The 25,858-nt window shown below is 35.8% G+C and overlaps 1 pseudogene; it reads left to right on the top strand.

Annotated features, from left to right (window-relative positions):
• Nucleotides 1–12,847: 12,847 nt before the first annotated feature.
• Nucleotides 12,848–21,678, top strand: LOC110216408 (heterogeneous nuclear ribonucleoprotein H-like; annotated as a pseudogene).
• The last annotated feature ends 4,180 nt before the right edge of the window (nt 21,679–25,858 follow it).

A 25,858-nucleotide genomic window follows, 5' to 3' on the forward strand; every position in this document is an offset into this window, starting at 1 on the left:
TTGGAAATTGAGGGGATGCCCATCAATTGGGGGAATGGCTGAACAAATTGTGGTATATGAATGTGATAGAATATTATTGTGCTATGATAAAAGATGAACAGGTGGGCTTCAAAAAAACCTGGATAGACTTATATGAACTGATGCCAAGTGAAATGAGCAGAATCAGGAGAACATTATACATAGTAACAGCCACATTGTGTGATTGACTTTAATAGACTTAACTCTTTTCACCAATGCAAGGATCAAAGACAACTCCAAAAAACTCATGATGGGAAATATTATCCACATCCAGAGAAAGAACTATGGAGTCTGAATGGAGATGGAAGCATACTATTTGCTCGCCTTTTCTTTTGTTGTTTTGTTTTGTTTCTTCTTTCTCATGGTTCCTTCCGTTAGTTCTAATTCTTCTTTACATCATGAATAATGTGAAAATATTCTTAACATGAATGTACAAGTTGAACCTATATAAGATTACTTGTCATCTTGGGGAGCAGGGAGAAGGAGGAGGAGGAGGAGGAGGATAAAATTTAAAACTCAAAATCTTATGGAAATGAATTTTAAAACCTAAAAATGAATTAATTAATTATTGAAAAAAAAAGAAAAGAAAAAAATTGTATTTCGTTCCACTTGTAAAAAGCAAAATAAAAAGAAAAGAAAGATCATTCTCTAAAATAACAATCAACATTTCTTCTCCCTACCCACTGCCCCAAAGAAGATGATACAAAGAGACAGATACTTTTTTATCACAGGCAACTTATATATAAAGTATTCCTCTGATGATGCAATGATACATTTTCTCTGAGAAAGAATGTGGAGAATGTCAATATTACAAAAGAGAAACAGGTGAATTTTTGTTATGATTATTACTAGAAGTAAACATTCTTTAAATGTTGATTGCATATTAAGTACTACGATTGTCTTCACTTTGCAAAGTTGGAAAACCCCAAACTGAAATACAGTTTGCTGGGGCAGCTAGGTGGCACAGTGAGGGGCAGCTAGGTGGCACAGTGGATAGAGCACCAGCCTTGGATTCAGGAGGACCTGAGTTGAAATCCGGCCTCAGACACATAACAGTAACTAGCTGTGTGACAGTGGGCAAGTCACTTAACCTCATAGCCTAACCCCCCCCAAATAAAAAAATACAGTTTGTTGTAGTTCCTGGGGGAAAATAGACAGCTGCATAGGCAAACTGATTTGTTGGTGCAAATGCCTACAATTACTGTCCCAAATTTCCTCACCCACTCAAATCCTCCATACCACACACTCAAATGTTACTAGGTCGTAAAAGTTAATTTTCTGTGGCAGTCGTGAGCAAACAATTGAGCGTGCTTGTGATGAAGGCACAGACAATTTATGAATAAATAAGGAATATGGGGCCATTGTGATCAAGGGTTGTTGTTGTTCAGTTATTTCAGCTTTGTCTCACTTCGTGATTCCATTTGGGGATCTCTTGGCAAAGATACTGAAGTGACTTGCCCAGGGTCATACTGCTAGTAAGTGTCTTAGACTGAATTTGAACTAACAAAGATGAGTATTCCTGACTCCAGGCCCAGAGCTCTTTCCACTGTTCCAAGTAGCTTCTCTGGTTATTAAGTAAGGATAAAGTTAATGAGTGAGCTATAGAAAGTGAAGTATGACTGAGAACATGAGTAAGGACTACACATATTAGTAATCCAGTAGGTAAGGGACAGATGGGACAGATCATCTTATATTGGGGAGTGAATTATAACATCATCATTGTTAGTAATCTTAATCAGATTCCCTATTCAGAAAATGAGATTATAGGAAATGTCTCTGGCTTTGGATCCTGAGAAATTATCCCAAGATAATGCATATAGATTGGATTTCTAGGGTCACTCTTGGACAAGTTATTACTATCTGTTGAGGTGACCAGATGTGCTACAGATTTTGCTTTTCTCTACAGAGAGCTATATATTTTTTTTTTTTTGCAGGGTGCGGTATTGTAATGACATGGCCCTGGTGATAAAAATATCCATACACACAGTTCTGAGCTCCAGTAAATCTTCAGATTGTGCAGACATATACCAATTTACCTAGAGTCTATATGTGAAAGTGTGTGTATATGGCAAAAAGAAAGTGTTAAATTGTCAGTTAAAACTTGGAATTACTTTTGAATAGTCACAAATTTCTTGTGCCCTTCACCAAAAGATCACCTCACTGAGAATGTAACCAGAAAGTTTTCATAAATATAAACTTCATGTTCATATGGAGTATGTATCCTTTTGTATCTTTTGGGGTAGCAAAAAGAAAAAGTGAATATCTATCAATTAGTAAGTTGTTTAAAAAATGTGAATATAATGAAATATAATCTCATTTTAAGAAACAAAAAGTCAAAGTATTCACAGAAACATGAGATTTTGTAGTAAATGATGCAAAGTAAAGGAAGCAGAACCTAGAAGATCATACAAACCATGATTAAAATGAGTTAAAAGAAAATAAGTCTAAAAGGCAGTTGAGCTCAGACTAATTACAGCATCCAAAAAGACACATAATAAGCCTACTTTCCTCCTCACAGTAGAGAATTACACAGTATGGAGCATTGTATATATTCTAAGATGAAGTTCCCTGTTGTTTTAGAATAATTGTTCTTTTTTGTTTGTTTTTAATTTTATTTTAAAGGGGAGGATCAATGTTGGATAGGATATTAAGATATAATTGTTCTAGGGAAAATGCATCAACAATCAGTCAAAAACCCTCCATTTTCTATATGCCAAGCCCTATACTTATTTCTGGAGATACAGACAAATGCGAGATAGTCTTCAAAAAGTTTGCCTAGGACAGGCAATGTGTACATATATAGAATAGACACAGGTTTTTTTTTTATTTGTTTTTGGGTTTTTTAGGGAGAAGGGAGAAGCACTAATGACTATAAAAGTAGAGAAATAAAGGATAGTATTTGACTTACACCTTGAAGAAATCCAGGGATTCTAAGAGCAGAGGTGACAAGCAAAGATATTCCAGACCCAGGGGACAGCTAATGTGAAAATATGTATGCAGAATGTGATGTATCAGAACCAAGAAAAAAGCTAGTTTACATAGAATGCAGCATATCTGAGGAGGAGTAATATTTAATAAGAATAGGAAAGTGGTTGGATCCTGGGGTTATGAAGGGTATTAAAAGCCAAACAAGGGAGATTATATTTGAAACTTGAAGTTAGAGGAAGCTGTTGGAGATTAATGGGTAGGTGAATTAAATGGTCAGAATTATACCTTAGGAAAATCATGTTGGCAGTTTTGCAAAGAAACTCAAGATGGAGATCAATCAGGAAACTGTTATAATTGTTCAGGAGAGAATGGAGATAAAGGGATGAATGCAATATATATATGATGGAAGGAAAGATAAAAATTTGGCAACTGACTGTGTACTGGAGATTAAAGGAGTGAGAATGAGAAGCAAAACATTTTTTAAAATATTATACTTTACAGAAATATTTTATACTTTCAAGTTCATTCCGTGAGCCTTCTTCAGCCTAATGTAAAATGAGGTAGACTTCCCAAAAGTCAATGGAAATTTCTGAGATTGTGCAGAATTGTATTGATGGCTGACCTTATAGAGAATATCATACCATATTGATTGATATACGGAGTATATTGCCTTGTGTTGTGATTGCCCAATAAATGTTCCCATGTGATATCTACTTAAGCTTGAACTAGAAAGCAGAGAAGGATTCATTAAAGAATGGGGGGGGGTAGTGTTTCAGTAGGGGTATGTGGCATGAGTTCCCACAGGCAAGGGAGAATATTTTAGCTTAAAACATTTTATTTTATTTTTAAAATGATATTTCATTTTTCCCAATTGAATGTCCAATTTTTAGCACTCATTTTATAAGATTTTGAGCACCAAATTTTTCTCCTTCCCTTCTCTCCCTTCCCCTCTTCCTAAAAGAGTAGACAATTTGATATAGGTTAAATACATGTGCTGTTATGTAAAACATATTTCCATGATCAATCACGGTTATGAAATAAGAAACAAATCAAAAGAAAAAAAAAGCAAAAAGGAATAAAATAAGTGAAAAAAGTATGCTTCAATCTGCATTCAGAGTTAATCAGTTCTTTATCTGGATATGGATAATATTTTCCTTCATGAGTCCTTTGTACTTGTCTTGGATCACTTGCTGAGAAGACATGACTCATTCATAGCTGATCATCACACAATGTTGCTGATACTGTGTACAATATTTTCCCGGTTCTGCTCATTTCACTTTGCATCAGTTCATACAAGTCTTTCTAGGTTTTTCTGATATTTGCCTGTCCATCATTTCTTGTGGCAAAATAGTATTCCATTACATTCATATACCACAGGTGTTCAGTCAGCCCCCAAGTAATGGTCTTCAGCTGAATTTCCAATGTTTTGCCATTAAAAGAGCTGCTAGAAATATGGTTTTTGCACATGTAGGTCCTTTTCCCTTTTTTATGATCTCATTGGAATACAGATCTAGCAATGGCATTGTTGGATCAAAGAGCATGCACAGTTCGGTTGACCTTTGGGCATGGTTTCAAACTGAACAAGAAAGCAGAGAAGAATCTGTGAAAGAATGTTTCAGTAGAAGTATACGGCATGAGCTCCTCCAGTTCTTCAGAATGGATGGATCAGTTCACAACTCCACCAACACTGCATTAGTGTCCCAATTTTTCAACATCCTCTCCAACATTGATCATTTTCCTTTTGTTATATTAGCCAATCTGATAGGTGTTAGATGGTACCTCAGAATTGTTTTAAATTTGCATTTCTGTAATCAAAAATGATTTAAAGTACTTCTTCATATGCCTATAGATAGCTTTGATTTCTTCATCTGAAAACTGCCTGTTCATATCATTTGACCATTTATCAACTGAGGAATGATTTGCATTCTTATAAATTCAGTTCTCTCTATATTTGAGAAATGAAGCTTTTATCAGAGACATTTGCTGTAAATATTATTTCTCAGCTTTTTGCTTTGGTTACATTGTTTTTGTTTGTACAAAAGCCTTTTAATTTAATATAATCAAAATTCTTTATTTTACATTTTGTAATGCTCTCTATCTTTTGTTTAGTCATGAACCTGTAAATCACTTAACTTCTCCTTTAAGAATTTGAATGCCATACCACTTAATGCATATATGCTTAGTATTGTCATTATTTCATTATCTATGGGAACTTTTAACAGGAGGTAGTTTCCTCCCTTATCTCTTTTAATTAGGTCTCTTTTTGCTTTTGCTTTGTCAGAGATCAGGATTGTTACTCTGGTATTTTTTTTCTACTTCAGCTGAAGCATAATAGATTCTGTTCTAGCCCCTTACCTTTATTCTAGTGTATTTCTCTGTTTCAAATGTGTTTCTTATACACAATAGGCTGCTGCTTCTTCCTTTTTTTTTAAGCTTCTGGTTTTTGGTCCATTGTACTTTCTGCTTCTGTTTTCTGGGAGAGTTCATCCCATTCACATTCACTGTTATGATTATTAACTGTGTATTTCCCTCCATCCTATTTTTCTTCCTGATTGTCTTTTCTTCTTTTACCCTTTCCCTCCACAACATTGTCTTGTGTCTGTCTACCACCTCCCCCAGTCTGCCCTCTCTTATGTCACCCCTCCCCTTTTGCTTAACTTCCTCCCCTCCTACTTTCTTGTTAGGTAAGATGGATTTCTATATTAGACTGATTATGTATATTAGTCCCTCTTTGAGCCCATACCGATGAGAATAAGATTCAAGTAATGCCTGTCACTCACCCTCCCATCTTTCCCTTCAGTGTATTAGGGGTTTTTTTGAGCCTCTTCATAGAAATAATGTACTCCATTCTTTCTCTCCCTTCCTTCTGCACTCAGTGTACTCCTCTTTTTCATCCTTTAATTATGTTTTTGTGTCATTCCCTCAAATTCACCTCATACCTATACCTTCTGTCTGTGTATATTCCTTCTAGCTGTGCTATTAGTAGTACAATTTTTAAGAGTTACATGTACTGTTTTCCTATGTAAGGATGTAAAGAGTTCAGCTCCATTGAATCCCTTATATTCTCTTTACTCTTTTTCCCTTTTTTGGCTTCTCTTGGGTTTTCATATTGGAGATAAAGGGTTTTGTTGTTGTTGTTGTTGTTGTTTGTTTTGTTTTTGTTCAATTCTGATCTCCTTACAAAAGCTTGAAATCCTTTTCTTTCATTGAATGACTATTTTCCTACTTGAATTATTTGCTTAACCTCAATAGGGAGGTGATTCTTAGTTGTACTCCTAGTTCCTTTGCCTTCAGGAATATCATGTTTCATGACTTCTGATCCTTTAATATTACAGCTGCTAAGTCCTGTGTAATCCTGATTGTTGGTCCCCAATATTTGAATTGTTTCTTCCTGGTCACTTGTGGTACTTTTTTTCCTTGACCTGATAATTCTGAAATTATATGTTTACTGAGGTTATTAGTGGATACTTCCAATGTCTATTTTGCCCTCTGGTTCCAGGATATAAGGACAGATTTCCTTGATAATTTCTTGAAAGATGCTGTACAGGTTCTCCTTTTGATTATGGCTTTCTGGTAATCCAATGATTCTGACATCATTTCTTCTTGATCTATTTTGCAGATAACTTGTTTTTCCCCTTTAGTATTTTATGTTTTCTTCTCTTTTTTTAATTCTTTCGAATTTGTTTGATTGATTCTTGATGTCTCGTAGAATCCTTATTTTTCACTTGCCCAATTCGAACTTTTAAGGAGCTGTTTTCCTCAGTTAGCTCTTGTCCTTCCTTTTCCATTTGACCAATTTTACTTTTTAAGCAGTTGTTTTCTTTTTCCAAGCTGTTCATTTTTTTTTTCATAATTCTCTTTTATTACTCTCAGTTCTTTCTCCATTTTTTTCTTCTACTTCTCTTATATCCTTTTAGAGCTCTTTCATGAGTTCTTTCTGGGCTTGAGACCTCTCCACATTTTGTCTTTTAGGCTTTGCCCATAGGTATTTTGGCATTGTTATCTTCTTCTGAGTCTGTGACTTAATCTTCTGTCACCATAATTACTTTCTGTGGTCAGATCCTTTGTTGTTGTTGTTGTTTTTGCTCATTTTTGTGTCCTTTTTTCCTTTCTTTTAAATTTGAGCTCTGCTTCTGTGGCGGAAGGATCACTGCCTCAGGCTTCTTGTTCCAGAGCCTGCAGGCCCTATCTATTTACCTGGTGCTACAGTGATTTTGCCCTGATTCTCACTGAAGCCCCTCATGTCTGGTGCTGTGCTAAGGGTGTGTGGTGGCAGGTGGCTGGCACTGCTGGAAGCTGTATGGTTCTGGCAGTTTATCTGAAGCTGAACTGGAGTCTAGTGCTGTTGTCTGGTGAATGCTGAGGCCAGTAGGTGTTTCTGCATTTCCCCAGGGTTTCACTGTAGTACATGGCAGTCTGACCACTGGCAGCTGTCTGTTTTCCCAGGGCTGAAGCACTGTGGCTGCCTAGTGCTGACAGCTGCCTGTTTGCTTAGGCACTGGTAGGGTTGGTGGCTACCTCTTTGCTGGGGCTCTGCTGACGAACATGGAGGATCTCAGAGCTGAAGTCTGTCAATTTCCCTGGCTATACTGAGGCACATGGGGAATCTTGGTGTTGGTATTTGTCTGCTCTACCACACTGGGGTTCAATATCCATCACAGGTTTGCTAAGGTGGGGCTTGCTGCTGGCTTGCTGGAAGGCTTCCTCTCCTGGACTATGTTCCTCTTTCATGTAAGTGAAATAGACCTTTCTTGACTATCTTCCAAGTTTCTTGAGCTAAAAGATAGTTTCAGCCACCTTTTTGGTGATTCTGCTGTTCCATGATTTGTTCTAGGGCACTATTTTATGGTTGTTTGGAGGTGAATATAGTAGTTATGGTGATTTACAGCTTACTCCACCATCTTGGCTCCCAGAAGTCCTTGTAGCTTAAAGCATTTTAAACTGAAATTATGACTTATGATCATCAAGTGACTGCATTAAGGGAGTATGCTTTGGAATGAATAAGTAAGTAAGCATTCTGGTTTTTTTTTATGTAAATAGTGAGCTATTCCAGGCCAATTGAAAAAAAAATGTTGATAATCAGGCATTATCACAAATCTATGCTGCTTTATAATTATGTAGGTCATTAATTGGTCTCTCCTTTTCAGGCCTTCTTCCATACTACTGCCAATATAATTTTCCCTCAATATAAAAAAAAAAGACCCTGTCACTCTTTGTTTCAATAAACTCAAGTGGCTTCCTAATATCTAGAATCAAATATAAACACCTTTGTTTAGTTTGTAAATTACTGTAAAATGTTGTCCCAACCTATCTTTAAAGTCCCAATGGAAATTATTACCTTTTCCATTCTCTGTGATCCAGCAAAAGAAACATTTGTTTCTCACATTCATTGCTTCATCTACTATTTCCGTGCCTTTGAATAGGCTATCCCTCCTGCATAAAATGCACTCCCTCTTCCCCTATTTTCTGTAGTCAAAGGCTCAGGTGAGAAGAGCTGAAATATCCATGTTACTACTCAGCCTTCTACTTCCTATTGTTTCATTACTCTGAGGAAAAGCACTAGGGTCTGGGTTAACTGACTCATCAATGAGATTTTACTTTGCACCAACCAATTTCCCTTTCTGCATTTGACTATCCATAAATGTCTCCAGCCTCAGGCTGCTGGAAGCCAGACAAGTGAAACTGCCATCTGCATCAGTGCAAGGCAACTTCCACATCCTGCTACACATGCCAATCTGATCTTCTAACTCCCACAATTTGGAGAACCTCCATTGAGAATAGGAATGAAGTTCCCTCTGAACTAGGTTTTTTTTATCTCCTGCTCTGACTGTTCCCTGAGGGAAGAAGAAAAGAAAGTGGGAAGAGAATGGGTCATCTGTCTTATCTTCTGTTTGCCAGGTTCAATTTCCACCTCTTACTACATAGTTTCCTGTCTAATCTTCAGCCTTCAGAGGGAAAAAAGGGGAGGGGTTTTATCTGACTATGGCTGACCATCACATGTTGCACTTGTCTCCTTTCTGATTTCCAACTTCCACTGGGAAAAGGATGGATGTTTTCTACTCAATGATGAACATACTCATACCTGCATTTTCCTTTTACACCCCAGTTGTTCAGAACTAGTGTAAGCAATTATTCAGATTTCATTCACTGTTTACCATCACCTGATTCTTTATTCTCATCCCCCCGCAATCCTTGGCATCCAAAGTCTCAACCAAACACCACTAACTCCTTCCACAATGCCTTCTTGAATGTCTGTTCCACAGGCAAGAAGCTTCCCTTCATCTTAACTTCTTCTTCTTCCACTCCTTCCATCTCCTAGCAGTCATTAAAATCTGGTTTCCTGCTGAAGACACAGGCTCCCTAGCTACTCTTTGCAAAACTGACTGCATTTTGCCTCATTTCACTCTGCTCACCAGTTGAGTCATGGGAATTATATTATTCCTTTATTCCCATTTCCACTCCCAGGTTCTTTCCCTACCACCATCATTTTGTAGCCTCTCTTCCTTTGAGGCCCATATCAATCATGCAATTACAATTCTTCAATAATTTCCGTATTTGACTCACAATATTTTTCTCCTAATTTCTGTCCTCACTCTGAAGGATTTAAAAATTAATACTGATTATTCCTCAAACATATTGACCACTCAGTTCCTGAACCTACTAATTTTCTATGAGCTACTCCTCAAACCTACCTCAGCCACGCACAGATATTGTCACATACTTGATCTTGACATTACTCACATATATACTACCTCTATGTTCATCCTACCATAAACTGTTGGCCTTCCACCTCTCCCTCTGTCATTCCTTAAAAAACCCTACTCTTGGGGCACCTCGGTGGCAAAGAGGATAGAGCACTGGCCCTGGATTTAGGAGGACCTGAGTTCAAATCCAGCCTCCGACATAACACTGAGAAACTGTGTGACCCTGGGCAAGTCACTTAACCTCATTGACTAGCCAAGAAATAAAAAGTGAAATGGTATCTTGGGGCATCTAGGTGGTGTAGTGGATAAAGCACCAGCCCTGAAGTCAGGAGGACCTGAGTTCAAATCCAGCCTCTGAGCAAACACTTGACACTTACTAGCTGTGTGACCCTAGACAAGTCACTTAACCCCAATTGACTAAAAGAAAAAAAACCTACTCTGAATTTACATTGTGACTTCCAATCCTTCCATATGTCAGTTCTCACTCAGGCCATCGCCCTTGTGCTGGTAACAATAACAACAAAATATTTTAAGAAAGAAATGCCTACTATGTCTCTGAAACTCATATCCTATAGAACTTTGCCATTAATCAATTAATTAATAAGCATTGATCTATGTGGCACTGTGGTAAATTCTAGGGATATTAAGAAAAGCTAAAATGGCCTGACTTCAAGAAGCTTGCATTGTAATGGGTGAGAGAATTTGTGAATAAATAATTATGCACAAAAGAGAGCAAATAGAAGATTTTTAATAGGGGAAATCTCTGGAAATGGGTGACACCTCCAGAAGGTAGATTTGAACAGTCTTTTTTTTTCCTTTTTTTTTTTTTGGAGGGAGGGTGAGGCAATTTGAGTTAAATAACTTGCCCAGAGTCACATAGCTAATAAGTGTTATGTGTCTGAAGCTGGATTTGACCTCAGGTTCTCTTGACGCCAGGGCCAGTGCTCATCCACTGTGCCACCTAGCTGCCCCTGAACAGAGTCTTAATAGAAGTCAGTGATTCTAAGAAGTATGGATAAGTAAGGAGAACTTTACTGTCCTGAAGGAAATTCAGTGGAAATTAACAGAGATAGCATGAAATATTAAATTTCTTGGTTACCTACATTTTTTCTGATATCATTAGGAAAATAATATTTTTTTCTTGATTCTACATCAATATTTAGCACAGTTCTTGACACAATATAGTTGTTTAGTAAAGGAGTGTTGGATAAAAGTTTGGTTTTTTTTTTGGTAAGTTAAAACTTGCTAAGGCCTGCTTAGGCATAGTAAAGAATGATTTTAACTATGTAGATTTAGAATTAATTAAGTGGAAGACAGCCTGATGAATTTAAGAGTGAGTAAAATCTGTAAGCATGATTGTCAAGAGGAAACTTCCTCCAGGAAAAAAAGGCATAGATATGGCTTTTTATCACACTGAGAGCAGCTGGTAGAGATGATGTTTCCTTGTACCAATGGTAATGCTGTCAAATGAATTCAAGCAAACCCAATACAAGTTCACAGTGAGAGCACTAGAAAATATATGGCAAGGATAGTGAAAGAGATCATTGCCCAGAATACTATGAGCACCATGCTGAACCTTTAGTGGGGGGTAGGAAGACTGCTAGAAAGATAATAGAAGGCCACCCAGGTTTAGGTAGGAACAATTATCTCTGGGCAAATGGCAGTTGGCAACAGTAGTGGTATTAGTGATTGGGTCAGTGCTTGAGGCATAATATATTGATCTCGACAATGCATATGAATGGAGGGCCAAGGGACACAGGCTGAACGTAGAGAAAAAGAAACTCTTATTAATATTGTGAGTTTGTTCCACACTACTGGATTTAAGTCTAAGTCCATTTGTGTGCTCATATATATATATATATATATATATATATATCTTTGGGGCACTGCAAAAAAAAAAAGAAATGAGGCAATTCTGAGTTTTAAATTTTCTTGAAACACTGTGGCATTTGCTTACCCTTAGCAGATTTGGTTTTGGGGAAAAAAAATCTTTCTATATTTTGCCTACAATTGTAGAAGCTGGCATTAGATGAACTAAGTTTGTTCACATAAAGATTTGAATTTAGTTCATTAAATGGTTATATGAGTCGGTTCATCTATTAATACACAGAGTAATTAATAAGCACAACCATAGCCCTCATCACCACTATCCTGAAATATTTCCACAGCTTCCTTGCCACTCTTCCTCCCTCAATTGCCCCCCATTCTAGTCTATCCTTCACTCATCTGCCAAGGTGATTTTTCTAGAGCATTAGTCTGTCAGTATCACCCACTCACTGTTTGCCCATTACCTTCAGGATCAAACAGAAATTCTTCTTTGGAGCATTTTTTTTAATATTCTATTTTCCTACTCTTCTTCTAATAATCTAATATCTTATTCCTTTCTGCACTCTATACTCTCATGAGATTGGCCCACTTGCAGTTTCTCAAATGCTTTATTCATTACTGTTCTCTATTTCTTTGTATTGACTTTCTCCCATGCCTATGGCATTCTCCTTTCTCTTCTCTATTTCTTGTTTTCTTGTCTTCAAGATTTAGCTCATATCTCACCTTTTGCAGAAGGTGGGGCATCACTGGCTAATGCCTTCCCCTTTCATATTATCTTGTTTTTTTTCTCCTTCAATTCCTCCTGCTGCTGCTCCTCCTCTTTACTACTAGTACTGCTGCTACTTACTCGTACTACTATTAACTTTCTAGCAAGCTAACAATTATATACTACTTTACTCTTCACATAGCACTTGACATTTTGTATCATTTTTTTCATAAAACAACTGCATAAGTGCTTTTATTATCTTCATTTTACAAGTGAGTAAACCAAGGTACAGAGATATGAAGTCACTTGCCTAGGATCACACAACTAGTATTTATCTGAAGAAGGATTTAAATTCAGGTTTCCCCTACTCTGGGTTCAACACTCTATCTAGATATTAACTAGATATAAACATCATCAGATACAACACCATCAGACTGAGAACTCTTAAAATTATGAATATTTTTTATACTGGAAAAGTTTTTATTGTAGGTGGAGTGGGATAGCTGGACAAAGTTTAGAGAATTCCAATTTTGTTCACAACATCAAAAGCATCATAGTCTGGAACAAGTCAGACATAGGCCTTCTTCTCTCCATCAGGCCGGATCAGTGTCTTGACCTTGGCCACGTCGATCTCATAGAGTTTCTTTATCACCTGATTAATCTGATGCTTGTTGGCCTTGACATCCACAATGAAGAACAGGGTGTTGTTGTTCTCAATCTTCTTCATAGTGGACTCAGTGGTCGAGGGAAACTTAATGATGGCGTAGTGGTCAAGCTTGTTCCTCCGAGGAGCACTTTTCCAAGGGTATTTGGGCTGTTTTTGAAGGCTTAGCGTCTTGGGTCACCAGAATGTGGTGGACATTTGGATCTTATTTTTGTGGCTATGAACACCCTTTCAAACTGCCTTCTTGGTTGGGGAGCTAGGTGGTGCAGTGGATAGAGCACTGGCCCTGGAGTCAGGAGGTCTTAAATTCAAATCCAGCCTCAGACACATAACCCTTACTAGCTGTGTGCCTCTGGGCAAGTCATTTAAGCCCAGTTGACTCACAAAAAAACAAATAAATAAAAAAAGTAAAACAAAACCCTGCCTTCTTGGCCTTCAAAGCCTTGGACTTAGCTTCTGTCTTGGGGGTGAGGGGTGGGAAATAACCGCTTCCTTCTTCACCTTTAGCACCATCTTGGGGGAAACAGAAGGATTTTGTTTTATTCTTGCTATTGTTTGCCTTTCTTTGAATCTCTACCATTTAGTATTTGGAACATAAAAAGCACTTAATTTATTATTTTTATTAAATACGTAACTAATCTCCTGGAATTGAATACTCCCTCTGATGGTCTAGACCATGCCTGCCTGTCCCATATAAAACGTATCCTTAAATCCCAATTAAATGCTTCATTGTTATATGGAGAACATAACAACTTAGAGTATCCTCCCTCATTGGTTTTACAAGGATTAGAGTAAGTTAAAAAAAAAAAAAAACCTCTTCAGCAGTAGACTGGCCAATTAGTGGTAGATTATTTGCCATTGACAATGCTTGAAATCCTAAAGTCCAAAAACTATAATAATTGATATGTAGATAGTGATGTAAATTTTCAAAGTATTTTTTTGGTTATCTCATTTGAGCATCTCAACAACACTGTAAAGTAAATGAAATGGGTATAGTAATACCCATATGACTTATCTTTCTATGTTGTTGGGAAGCAACATAAGCTCCTTGAGGAAAGTGAGGCTTATAGAATTTATAATTTTCCTGGAATCCAACAACTCATAAGTATCAGAGATTGGATCTGAACCTAGGCCTTCCCAGTACTCTTGCCACTCCCTCTGCAAATTACAAAGAAAGGGGGAATAGCTAATTAGGAGTGAGCCCTGTTAGTGAGGGTCATGTTTTTATGTTTACAAATGGTATCGAATGCATTTCTCCTACTTGCTCCTTGTCTTTGCTTTTAATATCTTATCTACACTGACTTAGCATTGGCCTAAGAACCTATGATTAGAACAGCATGAATTTGATGAATATCTTTTCTAAGGTAAGTTGACAAAGTTCAGATCTTTTAGAACAGCATGACACAAGACACAAGGGTGCTTGTTGAAGGCAGACTCAAAAGGGTGTTGATTATATGAAAGGGGCAGTTTTAGATTGCTTTCTCCTCTGAACTAGGGTCCCAAATTTCTACCCAGATGATGGAGATTGCTGTGCAAACTTGAAAAGGTAAACAATACTGAAACTTCCAGGCATGGCTTCCTATTACCTAGGAAACTATTTGCAATTAATTTTAAGTACCAACTGGTTTGTGATGAGCGTATACCTTGATAGAGGTTTTCAAAAAGCCTGATTCACATTTCTTTTACTTCAGAGAATAGTAGGGGTTACTTTCAAAACCAGAGAAAGAGAGGTAGCAAGCTGTGCATTGGTTAGCAGGTAAGATCAATCAGCTGTTCTGTGCCAACAAGAGAAAAGGTGACAGGGAGGAAAATGGTTTGCAAGCCAGTCATTTGAAAGCACATTTAACTGAGGGTGGGTATTTTAAATCAACATATTAACAAAATGATGCTAATACTTTGAATTCTTTTCTAGATAGCAAAAGGCATGAACTAAAATTTATAAATGAACCAGATCAGTCGGACTCTTTCTAAGTATTAAAACAAAAGCAGTCCTAATACATTTTCCCTTAATTCAATCATGATTAAAAATATGTATCAAATGTTTCATGTGTGTGGCATATCATTCTAGACACTTAAGATCTAATGATGAAAAATAGCATAATTCACACCCTCATATAACATAAAATTTAACCGGTATATAAGATATGTAAAGAATTAATTACTGTATAAATTATAGTGGGATAAATGCTTATGAAAGATAAGAGAGAACAAAAGAATCTTGAGGAGTCACAGATTTTGATGGACATGATAAGAACAGTAAACATGGTTCAGGTAATGTTACAAAATGTCTCCACTTCTGACTTGCCTTGGTGATGCCATAGTTACTGATACTTTAAAGTAGTGTCCCTAGTTCCACCATTCTTTATAATATCAGAGTTAACAGAAGCTTGGGACAGTACATTCTCCATATTGGAAGCAGATTCAAACCTTAACAAAGAGTTTAAAACTCAAGTAATTGGCTGGGATCATGAGCAAGCAGTGCAAAAACAGTCAGACTATATTATCTTAATTTGGTGAAAAAGAAGTTCAAAATATACCAGAAGAAGACAACAAAGTCAAAGCTCCTACATGCAAAGCCTCCAAGAAAAAGATGAATCAGTCCCAGGCCTTGGAAGAGCTCAAAAGGGATCTTGGGAAGCAAGTAAGTCAAGTAGACGAAAAATTGAGAGTGATGCAAGAAAAATCACGAAAAACAAGTGAACAGCTTGCTAAAGAAGACCCAAAAAAATACTGAAGGAAACAACACCTTAAAAACTAGCCTAACCCAAATGGCAAAAGAGGTCCAAAAATCCAACGAGAAGAAGAATGCCCTAAAAAGCAAAACTGGCCAAATGGAAAAGGAAGTCCAAAAGCTCACTGAAGAAAATACTTCCTTAAAAATAATAATAGAGCAACTGGAAGATAGTGACTTTATGAGAAATCATGACACAGTAGAACAAATCCAAAAGAGTGAAAAATTAGAAAACAATGTGAAATATCTCATTGGAAAAACAACTGACCTGGAAAATAGATCCAGGAGAGAGAATTTAAAAATTATTGGAATATCTAAAAGTCATTATCAAAAAAAGAGCCTGGACATCATCTTTCAAGAAATTATCAAGGAAAATTGCCCTGATGTAGTAGAACCAGAGGGCAAAATAGAAATTCAAAGAATCCACAGATCTCTTCCTGAAAGAGATCCCCAAAGGAAAACTCCTAGGAATACTATAGCCAAATTCCAGAGTTCCCAGGTCAAGGAGAAAATATTGCAAGCTGCCAGAAAGGAACAATTCAAGTACTGTGGAAGCACAATCAGGATAATACAAGATTTAGCAGCTTCTACATTAAAGGACCACAGGGCATGGAATATAATATTCCGGAGGGCAAAGGAGATAGGATTACAACCAAGAATCACCTACCCAGCAAAACTGAGTATAATCCTTCAGGGGGGAAAATGGTCATTCAGTGAAATAGAGGACTTTCAGGCATTCTTGATGAAAAAACCAGAGCTGAATAGAAAATTAGACTTTCAAATACGAGACTCAAGTGGAACACGAAGAGGTAAACAGGAAAGAGAAATCATAAGAGACTTATTAAGGTTGAACTGTTTACATTCCTGCATGGAAAGATGATATTTATAACTCATGAGACCTTTGTTAGTATTAGGGTAGTTGGAGGAAAAAAATTATATGTATTATATATAGATAGATAGTTAGAGGGCACAGGGTGAGTTGAAGATTAGGGGGTCATATCTGGAGAGTAAAATGAAGGGTTGAGAGAGAATTATACTCAGTGAAGAAGAAAGGGAGAGGTAGAATGGGGTAAAAAATCTCACAAAAAAAAGCAGAAAATAAAAGTCTCTTACAGTGGAGGAGAAATGGGGGAAGGTGAGAGGGAATGAGTGAATCTTATTCTCATAGGATTTGGCCTAATGAGGGAATAACATACACATTCAATTCTGTATGGAAATCTGTCTTACCCTACAGGAAAATAGGGGGAGAAGGAAACAAGAGAGCAGGGGGGATGATAGAGTGGAGGGCAGATTGGGAAAGGGGTAATCAGAAGGACATACTTCTGAGGAGGGACAGGGTCAAAAGAAAGAATAGACTAAATGAGAGGGCAGGATAGGATTAAGGGAAATAGAGTTAGTTTTTCACAACATGTCTACTATGGATGTGTTTTGCATAACTGCACATGTACAACCTATATTGAGTTGCTTGCCTTTTCAATGAGGGTGGGTGGGGAGGGAGGAAGAGAGAAAATTTGAAACTTAAAGTTTCGAAAACATATGTTTAAAAAAATGTTTTCACATTCTACTGGGAAATAAGAAATACAGGAAATGGGGTACAGAAATCTATCCTGCCCTACAGGAAAATAGAAGGGGAAGGGGAGAGAGATAGAAGAGAGGAGAGACTAGGGTACTGGATATTCAGAGTGCATGCGATCTTGGGGTGGGGGGAGAGGGGAGATGGGGTGGAAATTTGGAGCTCAAAAACTTGTGGAAGTGAATGTTGAAAACTAAAAATAAATAAATTTATGTTTTTTAAAAAATAAAATGAATAAACTTTGCAAAAAAGGTAAGGCACACACACACACATACCCAAACAAACCTACAGAGACACAAAATAGTGGGATCCCTGCTTAGCTGACAGTATTTAGCTTCAAGCTTATTTTGTCATTTAATTGCTCCTCTGGCTCTCTAAGGGACACAGATTTAAATTCATCATTTAAAACTCTTGCCACATTTCTTCCTTCCAACTGAACATCCAAGGGGAAAGGAAGGGAAAAAAAGTCTCCAGGGGTATTTTTAACCTGATATTTTATCAAACTAAGGGATATATGGATTGTTCCATGGAGCATTTAAACAATAAATGAAGAATGTTCCAAATGAATCCATTGTCCTTTAAAATTAGAAGTGTCTCCTATCTCAGAGGAGCAACTCACATATCAGGGCCCATCCATGTTGACTTAATACTGTCACCAAGAGAAATTAAATGGGTAGACAAATTCCTAGTAAACAGAGATATAGCCCACTAGTGAATTAATAGTGCCAACTAGCAGGATTGTTTAGTGTCCTTTGAAATGCAAAAAACATACCCTTAGGGAAACACAGAAAAAGGCATGCACTAAAGACATCCCCTCATGCACTGAGTCCTTTTTTATTTTTATAAAGTTCAAAAGTCAATTGTCTTGGAATAAAATACTATCTTAGCTGTCAGGATTATCATAGAGACTTCTTCTTTACCTCCATAAATGGGAATAGTAATTTGGGTAAAAATGATTCAGGAAAATATACTATTTCTAATAACAAAACTTGTTTTGTTGCTCCATAAGGCTCACTCAAACTTTTTTGCCAATTCTATTTCCTGTTTATCTATACCATTTTCTGCTGATCTTAGCTACATTGCTGATGATGTCAAATCCTCTGACCCAGAATGTCCCTTCCCCACAAATAAATCCATCTTTTGGGACCTGCTGATGAGTGAGAGTTTACTACATCCAGCCAAAGTTAGTCATTGGACTTTGCTTTACCATCATTTCTCTTCCATTCTGTATCCCTAACTTTATCTGAGAACACTGATTAGATAGCACATCACTCTTATTGCTTTGAAAAAAGCATATGCCAATACATTTTTCTCTGTCTCTATTCACCATCTTTGTAATTTTACCCTTCCTTGCTCACCATTTCCTTATGTGTTGTTATATTTTTAATTTTAATATTTTAAACAAAAATGGAAGCTTATTGAAGGTGTGAATTTTTGTATTTATAACCTCAATATTTAGTACAGTGTTTGAATGAAAATGAGTATTTAATATACTTTGTTTAATTAATTTATTGTAATATCTGGGAATCTGAAGGTAAGATGTTGAGTAATTTGCCCAATGTCATGCAAGAAGTAAGTAGCAGAACCAGGGTGTCACTTTTGGAGGTCAAAAAAAAGTGTTTATTGTATCTTTCACATGTCAACTCTCCAAATATCTGAAGATAGTTATTTATACTTGAAAGAAGGGTCTAAAACAAAATTATTTCCTGTTCTATACTCTCTAGAACTTCCCTTAAAATAAACAAAGTCCTCTTTCCTTTTACCTCCCTTCTTTTCTTTCCTCAATGTTTAAAGGTACTTGTCCTTATGCAAGATATGTGACTAGGTAATATTATTTATTTATTTATTTTATTTACCGAATGGTAATGATATGATGAAAGAATAGGAGCAAGTTTATGGAAAGATAGGTTGGAGTAAGGATGACCCGAAATTAAATACCATCCATGGTGTTTATTAGCTATCTGACCATGGGCATCTTCAATGTTTTTCACAAGAGTAAGATTTCTTCTTTAAGCCTTTCATCTGGCAGTCCCAGTTAGTAAAGAAAGTTTTCTAAATTGATGAAATTATAGATCCTACACATAATTATGTAATGATATTTTGTGACTCTCTTCTAAGTACCTCATACATTTTTGGTTTAACTGGAGTCTTCTGGGTATCTGTTTTAACAGTAAAATTGCAAGTAAATGCTAAGAATTTTAAACACTATGGCAGACAAAAAGTGTGATGTTTTAGATCACTGGATTGTCTTGGTTTGGTTACAGCAGCCAATGGGTTGGGCTAAACCTTACTAATTGCCTAGACATTTATATTTTAATTCCCTGGTTCACTTGCAACTATATGGATCTATAATGTAGTTGAGGCAATATATTGTAAAAGAAGAAAATAATATTTAACTCGATAGAAAATACTTCTATGAGAATGTTAGACTCTTTTCATGTAACTCATAAACTGAGACAAACTTCCTTTGAATTCCTCATCTTTGTTTCCCAACAATCTTAATTACACCTGAAAACTTGTACTTGCCTCTTGGTTGGGCAATGTAGTACAAAAGCATTTCCAAGTTGTCCTCAACACCCAGACCCCCCGTATTTTTAAATACAAAATGTATTTCAATCCAAAAGATTCTTGGTATATTATGGGAAAATAAATATATTTTCTTAAATTAAAAAGTTATTAAATTCAAGTAAGTAAAATCATTCAATTTTTTCATATGGTTCTGGATCTAAACTACTTAATCATACCTGAAAGCTTGAGATTAGTAAAAGCTAAAAGCATCATTGCTGCTCCAAATGAATGTCTTTGAAAAAGAAATTTATTTCCTAGCTCTGGAAGATGCCACCACTACCTTAAGGTTATATATTCCAATCAGAAGGTAAAACTTAGACTTGCTACTAATGTTCATATAGTGCATGTTTTAAAACACTGTTTAACAGTCCCATATTTTATGCACACAGTGTCTGACAAAGGCTTAGTTAGAGAAAGGAATTGGACTCTTAGCTGGAACAACTAAGTTCCTTTTAAATGTCTTGTATTCTTTCTTCCCATTATTCCATGTGTTTTCCTGTTGAAGAGTTAAATCAAATTTTAGTTTCTAGGCTCCCCTTCTTTTGTAGAAATAAGGTCCTCGGAATTATGTTCTAGTAAAAATTTAAGATTTCTTCATACCCATGCATAAATCAAGCATAAAGTCACTGCCACTGACTGAACAAGATAACACTGAGCACTGAAGGTGGAGAAGACTTCTTAGCGAAGGTCCAAAACTTGCCCTGGTCCTGCTCAACCAATAAAGTCCAATGCTTCTTCTTGGTATAAAAAATTCCAAATGGGGCAACAGGCATTCATTCCATTTTTATGCGAAAAGGCAGACCAAGTGGAGAAGCATTTGTTGAACTTGAATCAGAAGATGAAATCAAATTGGCATTGAAAAAGAGGAAGAAACTATGGGACACAGATATGTTGATGTATTCAATTCAAACAACATTGAAAAGGATTGGGTGTTTAAGCACATTGATCCAAATAGTCCTGACACTGCCAAGATGGCTTTGTGTGCCTTAGAGGACTCCCATTTGGCTGCAGCAAGGAAGACATTGTTCAGTTTTTCTCATGGTTGGAAATCAGGCCAAATGGGATAACGTTGTCAGTGGACTTCCAGGGGAGGAGTACAAGGGAGGCCTTTATGAATTTTGCTTCACAGGAAATAGTTAAAAAAAAACTCTAAAGAAACACAAGGAAAAATATAGCACATGTACATTGAAATCTTCAAGAGCAGATGGGCCAAAGTTTGTATTCATTATGATCCTTCTTGAACGCTAATGGCTATGCAGCATCCAGGTCCTTATGATAAGCCTGTGGCTGGCAGAGACTCTACATATCAGATAAAAACAGCATTAATAGAGGAGCTGGTTTTGAAAGAATGAAGTGAGTTGCCTGTGGTTGAATGTATGGAGATTATGATGACAATGGGTATAATGATGGTATATGGTTTTGGATCAAGTAGATTTGGAAGAGAACTCAATTAGTCTTTTTCAGGATGTCTGATCATAGATATGGAGATGGTGGCCCCACTTTCCAGAGTATAACAGGCCATTGTGTGTATAAGAGATTACCTTACAGAGTTACTGAAAATGATATTTACATTTTTTTTCCTCACCACTCGACCTTGTTTGAGTACACATTGAATTTGGACCTGAAGGCAAAATGACTGGAGAAACATGTTAAATTGGCTACTCATGAAGATGTTGTGCCAGCTATGTCAAAAGATAATGTGAATATGTAGCACAGATATGTAGAACTCTTCTTCAATTCTATGGCAGGAGCAAGCAGTAGCACTTATGGTAACCAAATGCTGGGATGCATGGAATTGTCAAATCAGTCTGACTATGGTGGTCTAGCTAGCCAGTATCAAGTGGGGGTTATAGATAAGGTTACTGTGGTCAAAACAGAATGAGCAGATATGACCAAGTTTTAAAGGAAAGTTCCAATAATTTTCAATCATACACTGCATTGGGAGACAAGGGGCAATGAACAGCAGCTACTACATTAGCATGACCTATCCATCTATGTGAGTGAATACAATGGGAGGAATGTTTTGCAAGCCCCTTATGAGTGATGGGGAACATAATCGTGATCACTAACTCTTGGTCAACGTTTTTTTTAAAATAAACAAACCCCACAAAAATAAAGTTTAACAGTTTTGTAATACAAGCCTGTGTTTTATGCTTACTGCAAGTAAAATCACGATTGTTTTAAAAAAATTCAGGTTCAGTATTTTGGAACACAGAAAAAAAAATTAATCTAAAATGTAATAACCAAGTTGAGTAAAGACTACAAATGTTAAACAATTTCAGATTTTCTTAAGGCACTTATGCTGTAGTAGTATGTTTAAGCAGTAAGCATATTTAGGTTAAAGCAGTTTCAATTATGTCAGAGGTTGCTCTTATAACACATTACATGGAACACTGAGATGCATGTTGGGAGACAGCTTTTTTTGTAAAGCAAATATAGGAGCTGTGTCTGTGATTCAAAAGTAAAACATTTGGCATTTGTTCTAGTATATTTCATCTACTAGTCTGTAAGGTGCATATATTTAAGCTTGTTTTTTTGAAAGTTAATGAGAACAATTTTGAGATGCAATACAAGCACTTAAGATTTAATCTTGGTGTTTGCATTAAACTCTGAGGCCTTGATTTGAATCTTTCATTGTATTGTGATTTCCTTTTAGGTGTATTGCACTAAGTGTAACATGTTAAATACATCTTCCTTTCAAAAACCGGGACAAAAGAAAAATTTAAATTTATCCAGCATAAAAAGCTACTGTGGCTGTGGAGAAAATCTAGAAATCAGGAGAGCAGGAGAGGAGCCTAGGTAATGCATAGATTATAATAGAGAGACAGATCATTTGACAGATAGATAGTGCAATAATACTCCAAGGAAATCCAGTACTTTCCTTTCATCAATTCAACTAAAGAAATACTTATTAAATATCTACCATTTGTGAGTCATTTACTATACCAAGAAAAACAAAATCCCTGCCTCAAGAAGCTTACATTGTACTGGCAGAGACAACAAATAAATATAAGACAATTTGGGAGTAGAAAGAGCACTAACAAAAGTTTGAAAGAAGCTATACAATTCTATATGACCAAAAGAAAATACTATTTTTTTAACTTGAAAAGGAACAAAAGAAAGAAAAATAACACAAAGTTATCATGTGTTTAGCAAAAGGATTTGTTAGAAAGGTAACCATGAAGATACATAGGTTATTCTGTGTACTCATTATAAACCTATAGCTTTTCCAAGTTTTTCTAAGTGTTCTGGCATGAGTTACATTATGTTTTATATTCTATTAAATAAAAGTGGATAATTGTACAATTCCCAATAACATATTCTATATACGTTCATTAGCATACATATTCCTTCACCTAAAAAGGAAAAAAAATGAGTTAAATTTGTTTTTATGATTATATTCCCATTAAACATAGATACATTAATAGATGATGGATAAACAGATAGTTATAATGACTTTTCTTAACATTTCTGTGAGGTTAAGCACCTTACAAAACAAATTATGTATATGAATGTAATGAGATAAAATTGTATAAGAAATGAAGAAAGGACCTGTTTCAGAAAACAGACTCATATGAATTAAAAACTCATATGAACTGATACATAGTAAAGTGAGCTGAATCAGTAAAACAAGTTATACTGCAACATTAATATTGTAAAAATGAATAAATCTGAAAGAACTCTGATCAACAAATATCAAAATGATTCAAGAGGACTGATGAAGGAGAACATTGCCTACCTTTGACAGAAATGATTGATTAATATGCAGAATGAGAAATGAATTTTTGGACATGGTCAATATGGGAATTTGTTTTGCTTCACTGCTCTAAATGTCTTTTTCTCTCTCTCTTTTTTTACTTTTTTTCAGTGTGTGGGGTGAGGTGGAAGGGAGATAAAAATGTTTATTCATTATTTATTTTTGTGTTTTTATTTTATATATTTATTAAATTTTATATAATATATAATTGTATATTATATAATCATATAATGCATATAATATATTTTATTATCCATTTCATATGTTTAGATTTTTAAATATTTTTATATTAATTTTAAAGCATTACATGTATACCCATATGCATATACATACATGTACACATATACATATATACATATGCATATACATACATGTACACATATGCATATATATTTCTGTCTTTAAAAGAAAACAAAGGAAATGCTTTTTAATTAAAAATATGAAAATATAAATATTTAAATATTTAATAAAAAGTAAGGACAATGTATGAAGAAAGATTTAAAAAGGAACCCAATTCCTCAGAAAATACATAGATCTGGAAGCCATGAGGAGTTGGGAAAGCAAAAGCATGGGCAGAGGTATAAGTGACACTAAAGAAGGATCCATATCTCTGCAAACAAGTATATTTCTTCAGATTGGCATGACTAGCGTGAGGACAGAATTGTAATGCTGAAATCTTTGTAGACTACAACATTCTTCTGTCTTCTTTTTCCCTTTAGGCTTCCTTGTGGAAATCTAAAGCCTTTCCTTCCTGCCATGTAAAAATCTGTTTATCTTTGTTTTTAAATGCCCACTTAGTCTTTATAAACAATGTCAATCATTGGCCTTTTCTAGTCTTCCTAAATCTTTTGGAAATTCATAGAGGAAAAATCTAACTCAGTTATTTTGCCAGGGTATAGTCTTTGACGCAGAGCTACAACAGCTAAAGAAAATTACAGATTGTTTTATACACTTTCCCAGAGCAGAGAAGGTGCATTTGTACAGGGAAGCACATCTGGGCAATTAAGCTGCATGGGGGTGAAGATGGGAAATAAGAATGGTTAACTTACAAGAAAGACTGGAATTTGAGAATAACTAAGGACCAAGCTGTGTTAATTGACACACTGTATTTTTAATCATTAAAGAGGAGACAGTAAGACGAAAATTTTTTAGAGTAAAAAATATTGCTTCAATTACTGTGCATTTCTTTTTTTTTTTTAATAACCCTGCTTATGTTACCACTAGGCAGGCATCTGCCTATAACAAATGCAGTCCTGTCCTCCACCTACAAAGATTCTTATGTTAATCAAAAAGAAATTAATAAAAAGGAAAAAAAATCTTAAGCAACAAGTTGATTTTTATTATTGATTATCTGGTTGCTTTTAATGCAATCCTCATTTTTTCCTAAATTTGGCCACATATTTTATTCATATTTGCCCTGTAAGCATGAAGGAAATGATGGCTACTCAAATTTATGAACCACAACTATCACATCCTCCACATCCCCTCGAAAATTTCACTTGTCATAGTACCTTGTGCATTCAATTTCTACATTTCAGTACTGGATTGACTTACTGATCCAATCAGTTTTTTCTCTCTGTTGCTATACCTCTGCTTATGTCTTTCTCTGTCTCTCGGGACATGGACTATAGCAGTACTTTCCAAGGTAAAATCTGGCTTCTTGGTTTAATCTTTGGGCATAAACTTTTATTTCTGACGATGTAATAATAAAAAATATGGCCCATTAACTCATGAATAATAAATAATACAGACTAGTGATGTTTGTTCAACTTCCTATGAGTAAAGGTTGGACTATCTAAGAAAGGAATACTACATTGTCTGGGCTCTGTTGGGTACTTTGAGAGTTAAGAAAGTGATTTACATGTTCTTTGTACTTTCTTCTAACAACTCTGATGCCTGGCTTGACCCTATGTCAGTAGGCCTATTCTGTTTTGTGGAGAAACCTCGATTGACAGTTTAAAAGAACAAAATTTTTTTCAGTATTTACTAAGAAAAAAAAATCTTATTAGGTTTATGGTTCAGATTTCAGCCTTTACTGAAACTTCTAAGCCTTGTTATCTTAACACACCTACGTTTAATATATCTTGAATTAAAAATTCTCTCAGATCTGCAGTTCAATGTTTTATTTTGTTTTTTGTTTTTGGTTTTTTTCTGCTGAAAATTTTAATGGATGGGTCTATTTTGATTCAAGGAGTCCTACCCTAGTCACAGTAGGAAGTAATTTTACTGGCTAGAGCCAAGAAATAGAAAGGTAGGCTACTCCATGGCCCACATTCCAAACTACTAGAAGATAATGGGGTTTTGTCAACTGAGAGCTCAAAATATTGTTAGCAATATCTGTGTAGGCAGTCTGCTAACATAGAGATGCAGGTGCAATATTCT

The sequence above is a fragment of the Phascolarctos cinereus genome, unplaced genomic scaffold, assembly GCF_003287225.1.
Source record: "Phascolarctos cinereus isolate Bilbo 61053 unplaced genomic scaffold, phaCin_HiC Scaffold_5;HRSCAF=322, whole genome shotgun sequence".
Lineage (NCBI taxonomy): Eukaryota > Metazoa > Chordata > Mammalia > Diprotodontia > Phascolarctidae > Phascolarctos > Phascolarctos cinereus.